We start from the raw sequence: 21,738 nt of genomic DNA, 5'->3' as shown, positions 1-21,738 counted from the left end.
TGTAAATTAATTTAGAAAACCAATAGATGTAAGTTCACTTAGAAAGATTCATATGATCCTTCCTTGAAGTTAGAGTCATATATTTGATAAAATAGAAATTAGAGTAAGAAACTTAGACTTCCCTATTTGATAGAATTTAAATCAACCTAGTTGAACCTAGAGCCACAAATTTTAGTTATAGAAAGCCATATAGGTTTGTGTTTTGTTTCTTTTCTTTGCGCTTAGACAAGAGATATGATTATTCTATAAGGTGGGGAGTTTTGAAGACCAGAAGGATGGTTTGATTTTCGAGGACGAAAATGAATAAGATGGGGTGAATGTATAGACCCTCGAGCTCGTCAACGTTATTAGACCGGTCAAGTGATGAATTAGCCGATAATAACTCAATCAGCTGATACAGATGTTAATTATTAGAAACTAATCTAACAAAGATATAGGTATGAAACTAGTACCATTGGATAGATCTCGGAAAGTTATGCGGAATGGACTACTCGAACGTGTCAATCAGGTACCGTACGAAGAAGATATCATCGGAATCATGAGAAGGGCAGAATAGTCATTTTACGGCTTATCCGGCATGGTCTCCCCATATCATTTTGTAGAGTATCTTTATCATTCGTCTTTGACCTTATCATACCAAGTCGAGCAGATAAGATCATTCAGTCTTATACTTTCTCTTTCTTCCTCGTTATATCTTCTTTCTTCTTCTCTCTTCTTTCTTCCCCTGTTCTTCTTTTTCTGCGATTATTTGAGAGAATCATATGTTGAAGCTATCTAATAGATGATGAAGGTGGTGCGACTGTAATCTATGGAAAAGATCAATTGAAGATACATTTATTTTCGAGATAAACTGAGAAGAACGAGATTAGGGTTTGATGTTCCTTGGAGATTAAGTGAGGTTGATGACAGAATCGATCGACTGGTGATGGGTTTTGTTTATTTAAGACATGGGATAAGAATTAGTTGTTGATTCAGTCAATTATGCAAACTCAGGAAAAAGAAATAAAATGTAAATTAGAGTTTTGAGATTGATGTCATAGGATGCTGATATGAGATGGGTTTTATGCGAATTATAGTATTGAGTGAAGCAGGGTTGTGCTAGCAGTGAATATTAATTCAATTGAAGAATTAGGGTTTCTAAAGTGGGTGAATAGAAAAATCAAAGAACCGATGATGGGTAAGCTTAGTTGGAGGTTATGGTGAATTTGAGATGAAGAAGAACAAGAATTGAAAGATGATACTGGGAGTTAAGGTTAGGGTTTCATAAGAAGGAACTCAGTGAAGCAATTCAGAGGATGTACAGCCTAAGTAAGTTGCTAAATTGCTTTAATTGTGATATTATAAGAATAATTGGTTAAATTGTTGAGTTAATATGTTGTAGAATGAAATTGAGCTTTAGATGAAGGGTATATGTGTTGTTGTGAGATTGAATGTGACTCTGAAATGAAGTATGGGGATATCGATGTTGTTTTGTGGCTGTTGTGATGTTATTGTATGCAGGGATGACATTGGAGGTATGCTGGAGTGGTAATGACAGTCTAAAGGGGGGTAGTAGCTAGATATGATGTTGTTTGTGTATCTGTGGCTACTTATGTTGAGAGTTGAGTTATTTGTGAGTTGTATTAGTTCTGATTGAATTAAGAGATGGCCTAGTGGTGTTGGTGGTATGAACTAAGAGGTGCAGGGATTGTTGAAGTTGTAACTGAGATTAATGGATCGGGTATGATCACAACTGAAATTCAAGAAAAGAAATGAAGTAAAGCTTTAGATGAATGTTATGAGATTTCAGGTATTCAGAATTGTTGGTGTTATCGAAATGGTAGCTCTGAGTTGGTTAAAATGGATGTGGTAATTGTTTGAATGTGCAGAAGTGGTAATGTTGTTAGTATTCCTATTGACAGAGATTGCAGGGGATGTAAATATTAACTGAGTTTGTGTTGAGCAGAGTTGGTGCTGTAGATTAGTAGTGATGACTTGGAAAGGTTAATGAATGTGGATGACTGTTAGTTTGTGAACAATAGAGATTAGGTAAAGTGATGTTATTTTAATGATGCTGGTGGTGCTGTGATAGAGATGCAGGTGAATTGGGGTGTGAGAAGACAATGACAATATAGTAGAGAGTGTGGATGTAGTTGTTATTGCAGAATTGGTGTTGGAGGTGGAACTATTAGCGGCACTGTGATTGTAAGTTGTGGTGGTAAGTATGAATGTAAGAACTGTTGTTTGTGTGTATTGAGAAGAATTAGAGGAGCAAGGATGTTTTAATGTTGGTGGTGATGCAAATGAGATGTATGAGCTGTATAGGTTAGTTCTGGCAGTGATGTTTGATAGAAGTAATAGTGTTGAATAGAGTTCAGCTGAAGTAGTCTACAAAGTGGCTGCAACTGTTGAATTGTGTGTAGGAAGAGTATGGCTTAGCACTGTATTTGCAGGTAAAGCTTAAATTCCAGTTGTATATTGAATTCTGTTAGAGTAAATATTTATGTAATGATCATTTTAGATAGAATCTGAGTTAGTGAAACTGTATGAATTCCTGCTCTTAAGATTTAGGCTTGCTAGTGATCATAATCTGATGTCTGACTGAGTTAGTTTAGCTGACTCGGTGCTGAATCGGTGTTGACTCATCGAGTTATCTTATCCTGACCTGAGTTAACCCAGTTGACCGATTTAGACTTTAGACCCTGAACTTTGACCCTGAACTTTGACCCGACCATCGGACGTTGACTGTGAGTTGACCCTTGACCGTCACTTTGACCGTTAGTGACCGTTAGTTTGACTGTTAGTTGACTCGGATGGGTTGGACCTTAGTTAGTGGGCTTGGTTAGTAGACCTGGGCTTAGAGTTAATTCTCTTAATGGACCTGAAAGAGACCCTTATGGTCCGAATTAACCTTTGGCTTCTTCTACAAAGTTGTAGATGTTCACAAGACTTATCTAATAGACTATAGAACCAACCCAATTCAATTAGTAAACCTTAGCTATGCTAAAGATAGATAAATAAAAGATGTAGAACCTTAAATGGGCTTAGAACAATTAGATAGACTTGTATGTTACTTTTGTGAGCCATTTTAGATGGATTCTTAAAGTTCTTGTATGATTAACAGTTAGTCTATATTAACAACGATCAATTCAAATGATGAACCAGTGGATCGTGGATCTCGAGGTAGGCGTGGCTTGTCATCAAAAGAGGTGGGAATACATTTGACTCTTTTGTAACCATTGTTGTTTCTTTTACGAAAGTTTATATTTAACAAACCATGCATTGTCTGTCTACGCATTCCATGCTTTATTTATATTTTATTACTATACTTCTGTTCATTTTGTTAATTTTTTCATGGTTTGGAAAGGACTTGTGATGTTTGTTTGTCATATGAATTGTTACGGGAAATACGAATTTTCACTTGTGGTATATAGGATACGCTCCTTCACATTTATACCTAGAGCTATTATGATATATTGGTGGACAGTTTGCGAGTTCGGAATTGTCGACATCCATATTTACGATTAGGTGTGGATTTGCGAGTTCGGAATTGCACAACCATAGTATACATTGTTTGAAGATGGAGTTTGTCCATATACATGTTTGTTTACTTCTGTGAGGATATGCTCTTTTACATTTATATCTACATGAATTCAGCTTTTATGCTTATATCAGTCGACAGTTTGCGCGTTCGGAACTGTCGACATCCATATTTACGATTAGGTGAGGATTTGCGAGTTCGGAATTGCACAACCATAGTATACATTGTTGAAGAAAGATCTTGTCCATATTCGTGTTTGTGTATCTCAGTGACTTCGTCACTATTTAATGTCTGGGAAAACATTATTGTTTTTCTTAATCTTGTTTATGATTACTTAGAAGTTAAATATTAATTATTCTCACTTTCAGTTTTCAGAGACAGATCAGAGTTGCGCCGCGAAAGCCACAAGTGTTGACTCCGTTAATTAGTTAACTTCTGCTATGTTTATTATGTTGTTTATTGTATCTGTAAATCAAATGACTATTGTATATGTATCATTTGAGAGAATTTCATGTATATATATCTGAGCCGGGTTAGTTTTGGGATAAGTTTTGTAGCATATTTCTTAATTGAATGTTTAAGTATTTGAATTAGATTCGTAGTGCCTATTTATTTAGTTAATCTCTTGGATTAGTCAGCTGCTAGCTTAGGGGGCGCTACAGTATAGTTGAGACCAAGCAACTAAATTTATAGTTCACCTAGTTCCCTCAGTATCCCTGCGCCTCCAACTTGTAATAATTCACGCACTTGGAACAATTCCTTTGGTTCGTATTCCAAACAATAAAGGAACAACAAATCTATTCGGTAACAACTCTTTTCAATCAAGTGATATGAGTTTGACAAAAGGCTCTTCCGTTTATCCCAATAAAATCCTTTGTCGGGTTCTTAGATCAATCTTTCAAAAACTACCAAAGTAATTTTTTAGACTATGCAATCAATACTATAAATCACAAAGAAATATATTGATATCGATATACACGACTATTGAATCCAATCTATCAAAATATAAACCGATTATATTTGGATCCCCAGCCGATCAAGTTTTGTGCACACCAAAGATTATGAACTTAAATAAGAAATCTTCTTTGTCTTCAAATATTCTTAGATCTTCAATAAACACCTGCACACAAACAACTTGAATATTTTGTGATCAATCACACACAGAAAGAAGTCTGTTAACACTACACCAAATTTAGTGTTTAGTAACATCCAGCTTCAGTTGCAAAGAGGTGTTGCAACAGTTTGAATCTGTTACGAAAGTCGATGTTGCAATTTTTCGCAACTGCACCTAAGCCGTTGCGAAATTTGGTTGCAACAGTTTCAAACTGTTGCAACCTAAAAATGACGCAACAGTTTGAAATAGTTGTGAAAGTTTATGGTCGCAACAGTTGCGAAAGTTTATGGTCGCAACAGTTTCAACCAGTTGCGAAATTGACACGTAGCAACAGTTTCAGTCAGTTACGAAATCTGGAACCAGTTTTTTTAAAGAACAGACAATTTTATCCGAACCGGCTATAATAGTTCCGGTACAAAGTTTGCAACAGAATCTAGCAGTTGCAAAACTTTTGTAACATCAAAAAAATAGTGCCAGGTCTATTTGGCCTGGTCAAAATTAGTTTTCCTGCAAAATGGTATCTACTGTCTAAACAGAGTTTTGCTGCAGGTTTGTCAGTAAAACACATCATTCAAGTAACAGTTTCTACACCACATCATTTGTGTAGATTGAACATAGAGAGGAGAACTTAGATAAGCAAGCATACAAGGGTTTGCTCTGCAGTTTATAAAGAATGAGAAAGGATATAACTAAGCAAACATAAGAGTCATTTCCAAAGTTGTTATATTTTCAACTAATGACAAGTAACAGCAAAAAAGCAGAACATGTAAGTACCATTAACAGTGCTCTTCTCATATTCTATATCCTCAACTTTTTCCAGAAAATCTAACTCAGAATATGTGATACCCAAGAGAACCTGCACAATGAAATCCCATTTATAAGATACAATCCATGAGGCCAATATTACGAAGAAAAAAAGTTCAAAATATGACATACCAGTGAGCAGTGAGTTTTTCCTGGTTCATTCTCGGACCTTGGGCCACTGTATAAACATCAAAAAGTAAGACATAAGTTCTTCAGTAGAGATACAGATACGTTGGATGAGATTAACATTGATAATTCAACTAACTGAATTGATTCACACCCAAAAAGTTATAATTTCATAATAACAAAATACAAAGTAACAAGTAATGTTACAAGGTAAAAACTGTCACAACAGTAAGTTGCATGATTTGAATAGTAAGCAGAGTAACCAAATTGTTCACCATGATCGTCATAGTACGTAGTAAACCTGTTGGAATTAGTTGTTTTACGTTGACCATAATTCTAGTAGTCATGCTCAAGATAGTACAAAGGAGCCACTCAGTGTCCACTGGTTTTGTGTTGGAAGCCTAGACATCTACCATTTTTTTTTCTTCGAAAAGGCACATCCAACATATAATCAAACCTCGGCCTATACATACATGAATGGTTAAACCAAGAACATGTTTAACAGATACGAAACATCAGCTGCAGTTCACATCTCCATTACAGAAAAGACTATTAAAGGAAAATAGGAAACTCAGGTACACAAGGAATGAAATCATAAGACATACCAGTGAGAAGTGAGTTTTTCCTTGTTCATTCTCTGACCTTGGGACACTGTTTAACCATCAAAATGAAAGACATAAGTTCTCCAGTAGAGATAATGAGTTGTGTTTAATGACTCCTAAAAGAAATTTCATGAATGGTAAAGAAGAACTATACCTGCACAAGTTGATGCTGATCCCACAACAGTTCACTTCTCACTCAGCAAAAATCAACATTCAGCACAATACCTGCAAGTAGATAGAAGATCAGATTCCTTAAACATAAACTTAATAATATAAGTGCAAGCAAGTGGAGTACTTACCAGGGATTTATATTTCCCCGGTTGGCTACTAGTACTTCAATTGACTTTAAATGAAGCCACCTGCGGAATCACATACAATAGAAAGACCACCCACATATACATATATACAACAAACAGAAACAAGGCAATAAAAAGTAGATATAATTCATAAACCGTTTCTGTTCACATACATATATCAAAAACATCAGTTGTTTCTAGGTGTAGTTAAATACTTCTTATGCGCAACTGCATATAAGTATTCCTTAAGCACAATAGGATAAGACTCTTCCTCATGCACAAATGCATAAGAGTATGCATATTAGTGAGTTCAACATGCATACAAAAGTGTGAACAGAAGCAAAAAACAAAAAAGAGTAAATCCATGTGTTAGCTAGACATTTATATAAGTGATGCAAGATGGATGAGATATCCATGAAGAACTTCATAGCTTATCTCCAAAAAAGTAATGAATTCATCTTAATCATATGTGACGGTGAATTTCTTTGGATGAACCACAAAACCTCCAACTCCAACATCTCCAAAGGTCGGTGCGAACGTGTTAGCTTTCACGTTTTTTTCATCTGGCAGGAGAATGTCGTCAAGCAACACCTTCAAATGAATAGCAGGTACAGGTGAGCCATGAGACAGAAGTGCTGAAATACCAGTACAAACTTTACCAGTTTCAATTATATCATCATATATGTTCAGCAATGAACACTGCTGATCGAGATGGTGATATGGCATGACTAGGTGAACTTGTGTGAGTATCTGGTGGTATGACATGACTAGGTGAGCTTGTGTGAGAAACTGAACCTGATTGAGGTGAACCATCATGACCTTGTTCACAGTTTTCACCACGTGAAGTGTTACACATGTTTGAGCCAACAACTGACGGCATTGCAACTTGAATATCCTTCACTGTGTAGAATAATGTTTTTAAGCCTTCAATAAGAACTCCCATCTTGCCACCTAAGTCTTCCACCTTGCTGGTAAGAACTCCATCTTTAGACTTGAGTTCAGTGGTGTGATGATTAGAAAGCACACAGAAACACTTGCAAGTATACAAGGTCAAGATTTGTAATAAAAGGGTGAGTAGGGGTTTGTCCACAGGGAGAGGAGCATATAAGAAGTTTTCCTAGCTAAGGTGTGTAGTGAGCTAAGGGCAGGCAAGGTAAATGGCATACAGACAAGAATGCAAGGTAAGTAAAGAAAAACAGACAATAACCAAGGCTTGGAAAGATAAGCAAAGAACCAAGGCTTGTAAGGTAAAGCAGCAAAGTAACAGCCAAGAAAAGCAGCAAATAACCAAGGCTTGGAAGCCAAGGGCAGGGTGAGGATTATGCACTGACTTCAGTGCACAAAAGCTACAAGGTGCAAGAAAATAAAAAGCAAGAAAATTAACTGAAGAAAATAACTGATCAGGAAGCAAACACACAGGACTGAAATTATAATTGACTGAAAGAGAAGTGGTGGGTAAGCCAAGGCATATGATCCACCTTGTGTCCTAATCAAGTGACATGTTTCTAGGTTATGTTCATTCCTAAGCATACAACTAGAAATGGAAGAACACCAACTTGCTCACTAGTCTACCCCTAGCATTGGCTGTCTTTTGACAGTACAGCCAATCACAGGCTCTATGAGCATTGGCATCTCTCATTTACACAATCAAAACATAGCAACAGGAAGTAACTATCCTAGCTCATTCACACTTGACAGTGCACAAGGCTTCACTGAGCCTTGGCCTGAGGCTGATTAGCTCATGCTAACCATGTTATGGCAACATACATACATTACATAGATAATTCATACACATTTAACAACATATCAGATAACTCAAAACATAAGCAATTGCAACTGTCAACTGAAAAGCACTGAAATTTGAAGTCATAAAAATTGTAGCAAATTCTCTACTGGCTAGTCCAGAGAGGTATAGTGTCTTCACACACTCCACATAACACCCATTTATACCCAATTACCCTTAGGGTTTTCCCCCAATTTTCCCCAAAGTCAGTAGAACTAGGGTTTGGTGAAATTGATTTACCTACTGTTGATGAGATACTCGCTCCATCTCGTCGACCCAATCTTCTCCTGCTTCTTCTCGTTCCTCTCGAGCTCCAATTGATGCTTTAATCATCATTATATCACCAATTTCTCACCTAGGGTTTCAGGCAGAGAGATGAGAAATTGAGGTTGTAAATGATGATTAAAGAGATGGTACGTGATGGGTTTAGGTAGAATAGAGTTGGGGAGAAATTAGTGGAGTGATTTGGGGGCGTCAGGGAGAGGTGGTGATGATGGTGGTGCGGCAGGTGAAGAAGGTGGTTCTGCAGCAGGGTAATGGCGGAGAAGAAAGGGTTCGATGGTTTGGGAGAGAAGGGTGTTGGTTAGGTGGATGGGTTCGGTCGCTAGGGTGTGAGGCGGCTTCATCCAATCTTGATGTTCTGTGACGCTGAGTCACTGGATGCGAAGCTGGTAGATAGATCGGACGGTGATGTGAAGTGAAGCTTGTAGAGACCGTCAGATTTTTTGATACAACGAAGTTAACGGCTCTAGATGGGGTTAGGTGTTGTAGTGTAAGGCGGAGATATCAAACGTTGATGAACAGCAAGGGAGCGACCGTTGGATTCAACTACCATCTAATCTGAAGGCTTGGAATTTCAGCGCTGTGGTGCTTGGCAGAGACTTCAGATTTTGATGCTCTATGAAGGAGCGACCATCGGATGCTTCTGGGAACTGATCTGACGGCTGAGAACGGAGGCGCTTTTGTGTGTAGAAAATGAGGTTGTGCGCACCATTCTTCGCGGCTTCCTTGCGTAATTTCTCCCGGCTTTTCACTACTTTTCTGCTCTTTTCGCTCCGCGACTCATCCGAACTTTATTTATTACCTAAAAATGCAATTAATTAATAAATATTTATTCTTGAAAACAATGAAAATACAGAATATGGGATAAAATGTAGAATTAATGCAAAAAGATGAGTTAAATGCCAACAAAAAGGGATAAATATATACAATATTTGGCACTCATCAAATACCCCCAAACCTGAATTTTACTTGTCCTCAAGTAAAACAAAACTAAGGAAATCCTAACTATACCACTGTCGCTGGTCTCTCGAATGCATTTAGCGTATGCACTAAGCCTTTTAAACCACTAAGTGTCCCTAGTGGACGAGTTGAAGTCTCGTGAAGGTTTGCTTAGAGTACCTACAAAGTTCTAGGTCAAAATATAAGCTCAGATTCCATCAAACGTGACATGTGCAAAACAGTTAAGCTCACAGCAAAATGGAGATGTCAATCTAGCTATCGAAGGCACAATCCTAGCACTGATAACAAAAAAAGACATGTGATAAGAGTGTAAAGTGTATCTACACATGTGTAAAGAAAGATCTGAAGTCATGACTACTAATCACCAAGAGATAGTTTCTCAGGCTAAGAACTGAGGTCGAAATCTAGCTAGCTGTCCGGACTTTACGAGAATTGTGAATGAGTTGGAGGTATTTCACAATTACTCGCGTTGTACATCAATGGCATACACCCTCCTTGCTTACAACAAAAAACACAAAAGATGACTATTTACATGACTCTTATTTACATTGACATTCTCTTTTTATTTTGGAACAAGAGATGATGGAATTGATAAATACTTGATTTTTTTTTTTTTTTTTTTTTTTTGAATTATACATCGTTTTTTTTTTTTTTTTTTTTTAAGAACACTTTTGATACATACAAAAGGAAACAAAATTACATGACACTTTGCAAGAGGTAGCCCTTTTTGATGCACCCAGTTAAATTCGATGGTTGTCTTTCTTAATGTAACCTCCACCTTCTATCCCAACCAACCAAAGAACAAGCTAGTCAAGTTTCGTTCAGTATTCTAAAGTGATTGGCAATCGTAACTTCCTATCAAACACCTTGAAGATCGAGGCCATACATGTATTGGTAGATCGTGCGCGTGCAAATTTCTTATCACTATGTGAATTGTGCTAGAATCAGGGTGCCTAAATATCTAGACTAAGACTCCTAATAAAAATACATATTTGCACAAGAGTCAACATTTCAAGGTAAATGAGCTCCATTTTTATGATTTTTTCATTTTTTAATTTTTTTGAATTTTGATTTTTTAATTTTTTTTGGAATTTTTCAATTTTTTCAAAAAAAAGGAGTTCGTTTTCAATTATGGCAAATTATCATGGTATCTACTCTATACCCCCAAACCTAAACTAAACATTGTCCTCAATGTTTCAAAATGGAAAGAATTATAAAACAATATATGAAGAGGAACATGCTGAGTAGAGTAAAAGGAGAGAGAATACCCGATTGTACGGTGGTAGCTCGATTAAAACTCCGTTATTCAAGGCAAAAATCCATCATATTAGCAGTCACAATGGATGAGCACAAAATATATACAAAAGGAAATTTAACTAACACATTATCTACAAGAAAATTTGGTTTTTAATGGGATTGGACTTTTTGGAAAAAATTTGGTTTTGTTGGGAACATTTGGTTTTGATGGGAAAACGAAAATTTTGGTTTTTAGGGAAATTTGGAAAACTGTTTGGTTATTTAGGGAAAGAGTGGACCAGTTTAGTCCACATAGACTGGGTCCTCCAGGTCGGTTGTTTCAATGTCGGGTGGAAATGGCTCAAGGAATGGCTTTAATCTCTGCCCGTTGACTTTGAAAACGTTCTTGTTGGAGACATCCTCCAGCTCTACAGCTCCATGAGGAAAAACTGTGCGTACTAGGTACGGACCCTTCCATCTGGAACGCAGTTTTCCTGGAAAAAGATGTAATCGGGAGTCATACAGCAAGACTTTCTGACCAGGAGTGAAGGATTTGCGCAGAATACGCTTGTCATGAAATATCTTCATCTTTGCTTGTACAGCTTGGCACTGTCATAAGCCTCATTTCTCAATTCTTCCAACTCGTTGAGTTGAAGTTTCCGTTGAATTCCAGCTTCGTCCAGAGAGAAGTTCAGCTCTTTGATTGCCCAGTAGGCACGATGTTCTAATTCCACAGGTAGATGGCACGGCTTTCCATACACTAGACGATAGGGGGACATGCCAATTGGTGTCTTATAAGCTGTTCTATAGGCCCACAAAGCATCATTCAATCTCAATGACCAATCTTTCCTGGACGGGTTGACCGTCTTCTCCAGAATGTGCTTAATTTCCCTATTAGACACTTCCACTTGTCCACTAGTCTGAGGGTGGTACGGAGTAGCAACCTTGTGAGTTATGCCATACTTGCGTACTAAAGACTCAAAGTACTTGTTACGAAAATGTGAACCGCCGTCACTGATGATAGCTCTAGGGGTACCAAAACGTGAAAAATGTTCTCCTTTAGAAATGAAAGTACCACCTTGTGGTCATTTGTTCTGGTTGCTATGGCTTCTACCCACTTAGAAACGTAATCAACTGCGACTAGGATGTACAACTTGCTGTCAGACATGGGAAATGGACCCATGAAGTCTATCCCCCAAACATCAAAAATCTCCACAATCAAAATGGGGTTATAACCGGAAAAGCCATCTAGAAAACAGTAGTGACTGTGTCCAGACACACGTTCTAGCATTTGGTCAATGAAAGGGAGCGGGAAGTGATCCTTCCTTGTTACTGTGTTCAACTTCCTGTAGTCGATGCATACTCGCCATCCTGTGATTGTACGAGTAGGGACTAATTCATTCTTGTCGTTCTGAACAACAGTAATGCCTGACTTCTTAGGCACAACTTGAATGGGACTAACCCATTTGCTATCGGGAATTGGGTATATGATACCCGCATCAAGTAGTTTCAGGATCTCTCCTTTGACTACATCTCTCATGTTAGGATTAAGTCTCCTTTGCATTTCCCTCGATGGTTTGGCATTCTCTTCAAGGTTAATGTGGTGCATGCAAATGGTGGGACTAATTCCTTTGAGATCTGAGATGGTCCATCCTAAGGCCTCTTTGTGTTCCTTAAGTACTTCTAAAAGCTTACTTTCCTGTTCCGTGTCTAAACATGATGAAATAATGACAGGTAAAGTATCAGAAGAACCTAGGAATGCGTACTTCAACGTACTAGGCAATGTTTTCAATTCAAGCTTGGGTGGCTCAACAATGGATGGAATAAGCTTGGAATCAGAGAATAGGGGTTGTTCCACTTCATATTTCCTTTCAGTGACGTCCATTTGAGGTACAGATTCGAGCAGAGATAGGACGTCACTACAGTATGCATCATCATAGAAATCAGGGTTAAAGTTCTCCATACATGCTTGAAAGGGGTCACGGATAGAATGTTAGTCAACGAATCTTGCATTAATCCTTCAATCATATTAACTTCATGCACATCATCATCATCAAGATTCACAGGTTGTTGACTAATATCGAACACATTCAATTCTACCGTCATGTTACCAAAAGACAGTTTTAACACTCCATTCCGACAGTTGATGATCGCGTTGGACGTAGCCAAGAAAGGACGTCCTAAGATGACAGGAATGTGACAGTCTGGGTTTTGTACAGGTTGAGTGTCTAAGACAATGAAGTCTACGGGAAAATAGAATTTGTCAACCTTGATCAAAACATCTTCGACCACTCCACGAGGAATCTTGACAGATCGGTCTGCCAGTTGTAGAGTGATAGATGTTGGTTTCAACTCCCCAAGACCTAACTGCTCATAAACAGAATATGGCAGTAGGTTAACACTTGCACCTAGGTCTAATAACGCTTTATTGACCGTGTGTTCTCCTATAGTGCAAGAAATTGTTGGACATCCTGGATCCCTAAACTTGGGTGGAGTTTTGTTCAGAATGATGGAACTCACCTGCTCAGCTAAGAAAGCACGTTTTTGCACATTGAGCTTGCGCTTTTGAGTACACAAGTCTTTGAGGAATTTGGCATAAGCAGGGATTTGCTTGATTGCTTCAAGAAAAGGAATGTTGATGTTGACTCTCTTGAACAGATCTAACATCTCATTGTAATGGGTACTTTTCTGTTGATAGATCAATCTTTGAGGAAATGGGCAACAGGAAGATGAGTTGGCAAAGGGACATTCACAGCAGTAGAATTGTCAGATTTTCCAACTTGCTCAGATTCTTTGGTTTTCTGGGGTTGTGGAGACAACGTGGAATTTGTATCAGACTCATTAGGTTCGCCTACGTTGTTCTCGATGACTTTACCACTTCGGAGGGTGGTAATGGCATGGATTTGATCAGGTGAGGTTTCAGTGCAGGATGTTGTGCCTGTTTGAAATATCCTCTTTGGATTTTGTTGGGGTTGGCTCGGAAGTTTACCCTTTTCTCTCTCACATATTTGATCCATCTTTTGATCTAGATTTTTCTGACTTTGCATCAAACTCTGGAACATTCCTCTAAGGTGGACAATCTCTTGTCGGTATTGTGTTGAGGATATGATTGTTGTTGAGAGTTTGATTGTTGTGAGGGTTTCTCGGGTGTTGATAACCTTGATTGTTCTGATATCCCTGATTGTTTTGATAGCTCTGATTGGGTTGAGATGGTCCTCCTTGAGTGGGTCCTTTTGACCATGAAAAGTTAGGGTGGTTTCTCCATCCTGGATTGTAGGTCTGTGAATAAGGGTTATGCTCTGGTTTTTGAAACATGGCATGTGCCTGTTCAAGCCTAGACTCCTGGACTGCAAGCAAATCTGGACAATTTTGGAATTGATGGTTGGGGTCGTTACAAGCAGCACAAACAGATGAAGCGACATGTTCTCGGAGAGTAGTGGTGGAAGGTTTTGAATTTTTATGTAGTTCTAACTCTTCTAATCTCCTAACTATTGATGCCATGTTTGCTCTACCCTCAAAATCCGCTTCAATCCTAAAAGCCTTTGCTTCGGATGTAGTCTTTCTGGTTTCACGGATGGATTCCCACTGTTGCGTCTTTTCAGCTACTTCAATTAAGAAGTCCCAAGACGCGTCAGCAGTTTTATCTACGAATAGACCATTACACATCGACTCAACCGTTGTTCGGGTGGACACATCTAGACCTTCATACAAAATTTGCACAAGTCTCCATTTTTCAAAACCATGATGGGGACAGGAGCAATAATTCATTGAATCTCCCAGGTATCTAGCTAAGGTCTCACCTTCTAATTGCACAAAGCTATTCAGACTTTGAGAATTGTCGCAGTCTTGTGGTTCGGGAAAAACTTTTTGAAAAACTCCTTTATGAGGTCATCCCATGTCAGATGGATGAGGCTGTAAAGCATAGAGCCAGGCCTTTGCCTTATCTTTCAGGGAAAAGGAAAAAGCCTTAACTTCAGGGTTTCGTCGGTCATTTGAGTGAAACGCAGAGTTCCACAAATTTCCTCGAATTCTCTCACGTGGTGGTACGGATTTTCATTCTCAACACCTCTAAAAATAGGAAGCATCTGTATTGTGCTTGATTTCAGCTCATAATGGCCATTAGCCTCGGGCAGCAAAATACAAGAAGGTTGAATGGCTCTAGTTGGGTACATATAATCCTTGAGAGTACGTGGTTCTCCCATTGTTTCTGGTTGATCTGGACTGTCTCCCTCAGAACATAGAATTTCGATAGGTTCGTCTGGGTTAATTCTAACAAGTCTGTTTGTCTGGTCTCTGTAGGTCACAATCATGTCCTAGTAGGTACCTTACATTTTAGTCAGAGCAATCGGAAACAGTTTGGCCCACAAGGGTTATGAAGATTTGGTTTTGAATGGGTTTTGGTTTAAAGAAGGGGTTTTGTTTTTGTTTAAAAAAATTTTGGGTTTTTGAAAAAAAATATTTTTGAACTAAACCTAGCATAAATTAGCACAACTCATAAAAGAAAATAAAAACAATAATAATAATAATTAAGACAAGCCCATAAAAGAAAAAAAAAGAAAATAAAAGAAAAAAAAGAAAAATAAAGAAAAACAAAAAAATATTACAGTCCCAAATATAAAAAAAAAGAAAAAGAAAATAAAAATTTTACAATCCCAAATAAATAATTAAATTAATTATTACAAGCCCAAATTTGAATTTAAATGAGGCCCAAGTGGGTTAACTCATGGGTTAGGCTTACTTGTTTTTGGAGGGAAGCCCAAAAATAGGCTTTTAGTCCCCTTTTAGTTGCACAGCCCAGTTGGGCTTTAGGATCGTCCTAAGCAGCTCACGTCCAAGCCCAGCAGCAACAGGTGGAGCAGAGAGCCAGCCAGCAGCAGCAAGCAGCACGGAGCCCAGCTGAAGTTGCAAGCCCAAGAGCAGAAGTTGCAAGCCCAGCAGAAGTTGAGGTTACTGAGCCCAGCTCAGTTGGTTCAAGCCCAGTTCAGAGATTGTTGCACAAGCCCAGCAGAAGAGGTTGGCAGCAGGCCTGGCAGCATCAGTTGGCAGCAAGTTGGCAGCAAGTTGGATCAGAAGCAACAGCAGCAGCAGCAGCTAGGCAGCTTCAGTTGGCAGCAAGCTTGGCAACAGCAACAGCTTGGCAGCAGCAGCTTCTCAGCAGCTTCAGCAACACTTGCAGCAGCAGAGCAACACTTGCAGTTGCAGCAGCAGCTAGGCAGCATCAGTTGGCAGCAAGCAACAGCAACAGCAGCAACTTGGCAGGGCCAACAACAGCAGCAGACTCTGAAAACTTCAAAAATATGACAGCCAGCTCCCCGGCAGCGGCGCCAAAAACTTGGTGTGATGATTAGAAAGCACACAGAAACACTTGCAAGTATACAAGGTCAAGATTTGTAATAAAAGGGTGAGTAGGGGTTTGTCCACAGGGAGAGGAGCATATAAGAAGTTTTCCTAGCTAAGGTGTGTAGTGAGCTAAGGGCAGGCAAGGTAAATGGCATACAGACAAGAATGCAAGGTAAGTAAAGAAAAACAGACAATAACCAAGGCTTGGAAAGATAAGCAAAGAACCAAGGCTTGTAAGGTAAAGCAGCAAAGTAACAGCCAAGAAAAGCAGCAAATAACCAAGGCTTGGAAGCCAAGGGCAGGGTGAGGATTATGCACTGACTTCAGTGCACAAAAGCTACAAGGTGCAAGAAAATAAAAAGCAAGAAAATTAACTGAAGAAAATAACTGATCAGGAAGCAAACACACAGGACTGAAATTATAATTGACTGAAAGAGAAGTGGTGGGTAAGCCAAGGCATATGATCCACCTTGTGTCCTAATCAAGTGACATGTTTCTAGGTTATGTTCATTCCTAAGCATACAACTAGAAATGGAAGAACACCAACTTGCTCACTAGTCTACCCCTAGCATTGGCTGTCTTTTGACAGTACAGCCAATCACAGGCTCTATGAGCATTGGCATCTCTCATTTACACAATCAAAACATAGCAACAGGAAGTAACTATCCTAGCTCATTCACACTTGACAGTGCACAAGGCTTCACTGAGCCTTGGCCTGAGGCTGATTAGCTCATGCTAACCATGTTATGGCAACATACATACATTAACATAGATAATTCATACACATTTAGCAACATATCAGATAACTCAAAACATAAGCAATTTGCAACTGTCAACTGAAAAGCACTGAAATTTGAAGTTCATAAAAATTGTAGCAAATTCTCTACTGGCTAGTCCAGAGAGGTATATAGTGTCTTTCACACACTCCACATAACACCCATTTATACCCAATTACCCATTTAGGGTTTTCCCCCAATTTTCCCCAAAGTCAGTAGAACTAGGGTTTGGTGAAATTGATTTACCTACTGTTGATGAGATACTCGCTCCATCTCGTCGACCCAATCTTCTCCTGCTTCTTCTCGTTCCTCTCGAGCTCCAATTGATGCTTTAATCATCATTTATATCACCAATTTCTCACCTAGGGTTTCAGGCAGAGAGATGAGAAATTGAGGTTGTAAATGATGATTAAAGAGATGGTACGTGATGGGTTTAGGTAGAATAGAGTTGGGGAGAAATTAGTGGAGTGATTTGGGGGCGTCAGGGAGAGGTGGTGATGATGGTGGTGCGGCAGGTGAAGAAGGTGGTTCTGCAGCAGGGTAATGGCGGAGAAGAAAGGGTTCGATGGTTTGGGAGAGAAGGGTGTTTGGTTAGGTGGATGGGTTCGGTCGCTAGGGTGTGAGGCGGCTTCATCCAATCTTGATGTTCTGTGATGCTGAGTCACTGGATGCGAAGCTGGTAGATAGATCAGACGGTGATGTGAAGTGAAGCTTGTAGAGACCGTCAGATTTTTTGATACAACGAAGTTAACGGCTCTAGATGGGGTTAGGTGTTGTAGTGTAAGGCGGAGATATCAAACGTTGATGAACAGCAAGGGAGCGACCGTTGGATTCAACTACCGTCTAATCTGAAGGCTTGGAATTTCAGCGCTGTGGTGCTTGGCAGAGACTTCAGATTTTGATGCTCTATGAAGGAGCGACCATCGGATGCTTCTGGGAACTGATCTGACGGCTGAGAACGGAGGCGCTTTTGTGTGTAGAAAATGAGGTTGTGCGCACCATTCTTCGCGGCTTCCTTGCGTAATTTCTCCCGGCTTTTCACTACTTTTCTGCTCTTTTTGCTCCGCGACTCATCCGAACTTTATTTATTACCTAAAAATACAAAATTAATTAATAAAAGTATTTATTCTTGAAAACAATGAAAATACAGAATATGGGATAAAATGTAGAATTCATGCACAAAAGATGAGTTAAAATGCCAACAAAAAGGGATAAATATATACATTATTTGGCACTCATCATTCAGCTAATTTAGCACGAGCAGGAGCAGAGAGTTCAACTTGCATACGAGAAACATGACCTACAGCACGAACATGTCCTCTTGAATCCTTCTCAAACAACTTAGTCACTGCACAAGTTTCTTCTACCAGAGTACCTGCATCGAGTTTTTCCTTGATGCCTTCTAGCACCTGAGTAAGTTCTGTAGTGTTGAGCATATATAATAATCACTTGCTTATAATACTGATCACTAACTAGTAAACATATAGTTAAAAAAGACTACATATAACTGAAATGAATCTGACTCACATAGTATGGTTGTGCACTAGGTAAAATTACCCCACCCTCCTGTGGATGAGCTTTAATCCACACATCAGAGGTAGTGATTTGTACTTCAGGGTTCGCAGCCACATGCATTTACAAATACAATGAGTATGAATCAATCATTGCCCACAACAGTTTCAGGTATGAGGTAAGTTGCATCATTGAAATGAAAGACCTACCAACTCATCTCTCGCCAAACAATGAGGCTTGCGGCCGGAGGTATGAGAGTAGTCATATAGTTCTCTTTTCCTCTTATTAGCAGCTCTTTTTTGTTGGACTGAGTCATCTTTCTCATTTTCACAGAATTTTATCCAATCCTCTGATTTGACACCTGGAGGAGTATTTGTAATCACAATCCTTTCTTCATGAGTATCATATATATCATAATAGTCGATTCACAGCTCAGACTTGAATCTCCTCCACGGATCAGACATCCCCTTTAACATAATGGGCTTGGAAGTCTCAGGTAAATTAAATGATCTCTGAAAATACAGAGGTAACCAGTGGGTTCCTAAATGTGTGATCCTTCAAATAAAGTAACTAAGAAGTAGAGCAAAAATCATTTCATGAGGTAAAATTTGTACCTTAAGTTCAGTCCAAACATCTTCCTTGTACTTATCAGGCACTTTCCTCCAGGTTTTGTACGAAATAAGAACATGGGTACGAACCAATGCGCCCTTCCTATGGCCTACTTTTGTTGCATTGGCAGAAATTGGTAGTCCATATTCATCGACCTCCACTGCTGCTGCCATAATAACCTGTAAAATACTAAATGTGAAAGATTAAGATCGCACAGGTGAAAACAAAGCTAAAAAAGAACATCAATAGAACATAACCATCCACATAAGAAAACAGAGAAAACTTCTCAAATAAATAGAAAGTATTAAGATAATACAAGTCATCAAACTAAACAATTCAAAAAAACAGCACATTCACAAATCCTTTAAACTACATAATCAACACAAATAAGATTTTCTAAACTCTCATTATCAATCAGAGTTGACTGATAAACTGTGAGAAATTCAAGCTTATCTACTGCGGACGTTAACTTCTGAGATGAATGCAACACCACAAACCATCCCTGTGGAGAAAGATCCGTTGAGTAGAACACTTGGGTTGCTTCAGATGCGAGGATAAACGACTCATCGACCACTCTGTTGATACTTTTCAGCTTGGACAAGTTAACCTTTATCACATTTGAGTTTGCATCAACTTGGCACCCATTAGTTTTATCTTCAACTCTGACCCAATCACAATAGAATATTGTTTCTTCAAATTCCAAGTAATTTAAATTGATGATCTCTTTAATGACTCCATAATAGGTAATTTCAGCTTCTTTGTAATTTATGTCCGCCGACTTAGCTCTATGACTTGTAATAGCTTTCATTGACACACCATTATTTTGTGATACCCGCTTCACATAGCAATCCTGTGGGGAGAAAGTAAATCCATTGACTTGACATTTTGCATATGATTGTGCTTTGAACAGAGGTTCTTGCACGAGTCGCCAAAGAACTGAATCAGTTTCATTGGCTTCTAACAACTGTAAAAGAACATGTTCAAGTTAGTTGCATAACCAAAACAACAATTGATTTTAATATAAACCAATCCTGAAAACCTAACACATTACCTCGTCGTGCAACCATAAATGAAAAGTCTTTGTGGTCTGGTTGGACGAATGATTTCTCTGACTATGAGACTTGGCGTGGTCAACGTAGGAATCATACTTCCTACAATCATATAACAATTCAAGCAATATTAGATAAATAACCTCAATTATCAACAACAACTCATCGTGTAAAACTAATACTTTTACCTTTGCCAGTCATCGATTCCTACATACTTAGAAAGTATCCATAGGCCAGCTTGTTCAAACTGCACTTGATTTATAGTAATGTCCTTGGCATTACTTAAAGGCATCTCATCAGCAAACTCGCCAGCATCATCCAGAAAGGCCTGTCGAGTATGTTTATGAGTACCATCACCATCTTTTGATATGTCCTCCATACAGTATAAGCTAGCTTCTCGCAGCGTATAGCCTCTTGCAATGCACCCGTCAATGTATCTTTTATTGCGTACCAATCCTTTGAAACCTTTCATTAACCTGCAGAAATCAGTGACAAAAATTTAATTAGCTCCAGTAATGCAGTTCAGCAACACCAACTGAACAAGTTATAAATCAGAAATCCTGATCATGTTTGGCTCATGAAAATTCTAAAACAACAAAGTGTTTCTCAGTACAAGTTATATATATATATGTAAAACTTGAAAAGTAATTTATAATATCAAAGTTAGTATCTTATATGCTCCTCAGTACAAGTTTAAATGGGACATCTTTCGTTGAATATCAATGCACATCGAATGTGGCAGGGACGAAATACTTGGCAACCTAGCATGTATTGATTCGATTCATTGTTCAAAATCTACATAGATTATGTATTTTTGCACATGTCAATGCTAGCTATGCTCTTAGCTTATGTATTCACAGCAGAACATGGACTACCCCTACAATAACAAAAGAAAACAACAGGAAAAAAATGATATTTCTAACTAAAAAAGTAAGTTGCGGTAGTTACCTCTCAAATGGGTACATCCACCTAAATCTGACAGGACCGCAGATTAGTGCTTCATCCGCTAGATGCACCATCAGGTGAATGCTAATTACAAAAAATGATGGAGGAAAATGTTTTTTCAGTACACACATTGCTTCCACTAGACTTTCCTTTGCTTTTAAAATATGTTCTCTGTTAATGACCTTTGCGCACAGGATTTTGAAGAAGATACTTATCCGGTGAATTGCAACTCGCAGATCTTTAGGTAGGGAGGTCGCGACATGAACCAACAAAGGAAATAGATGTTGTATTAGAACATGGTAATCATCAGACTTGAGGTTCTTTATCTCCGGAGGATTAATGCTGACGTTGTTACGAAGATTGGAAGAGAAATTTGAAGGGACCTTTAAGTTCTTCAAAATAGTACAAAAAATAACTTCCTCATTTTCGTCATCCCAAAACTACCCTCTGCCATTGATGTTTTACCAGTCACTTCATCTGTATGCAGCCATAACTTCTTTTTAATCCCCATAGACTCCAAATGTTTACGCGCATTAGCACTATCTTTTGACTTACTACTCCCCATTACAGTATTTATAATATGTTCAGTTATATTCTTATCCGTGTGCATAACATCTGTGCAATGCCGAACAGAGTTTGAACCCCAATTCGGTAAATCATTTAGGATTGATCTTCTTGAAAACAACTGGTGGTCAGATACCTCTTCTTCTTCATCAGCACCATGTTCAGATCCTCTTTTACGTTTCTTTGATGGTTGTTTTCCTTTCCCTCGTTTGCATTTCAG

General features: G+C 38.6%; 1 long non-coding RNA gene across 2 annotated transcripts; it reads left to right on the top strand.

Annotated features, from left to right (window-relative positions):
• Positions 1 to 676: 676 nt before the first annotated feature.
• Positions 677 to 3,911, top strand: LOC113288443. 2 transcript variants are annotated; one of them, XR_003330630.1, is made up of 3 exons: positions 677 to 2,432; positions 3,145 to 3,188; positions 3,896 to 3,911. It is a non-coding gene; the product is annotated as an uncharacterized LOC113288443 (long non-coding RNA). The 2 variants fall into 2 exon arrangements; XR_003330629.1 differs by having other exon boundaries at positions 3,889 to 3,904.
• Positions 3,912 to 21,738: the final 17,827 nt, after the last annotated feature.

Source organism: Papaver somniferum, chromosome 6 (assembly GCF_003573695.1).
Source record: "Papaver somniferum cultivar HN1 chromosome 6, ASM357369v1, whole genome shotgun sequence".
Taxonomy (NCBI): domain Eukaryota; kingdom Viridiplantae; phylum Streptophyta; class Magnoliopsida; order Ranunculales; family Papaveraceae; genus Papaver; species Papaver somniferum.
The sequence above is the reverse complement of the archived record's forward strand: the minus strand, read 5'-3'. Positions and strand labels throughout refer to the sequence as shown.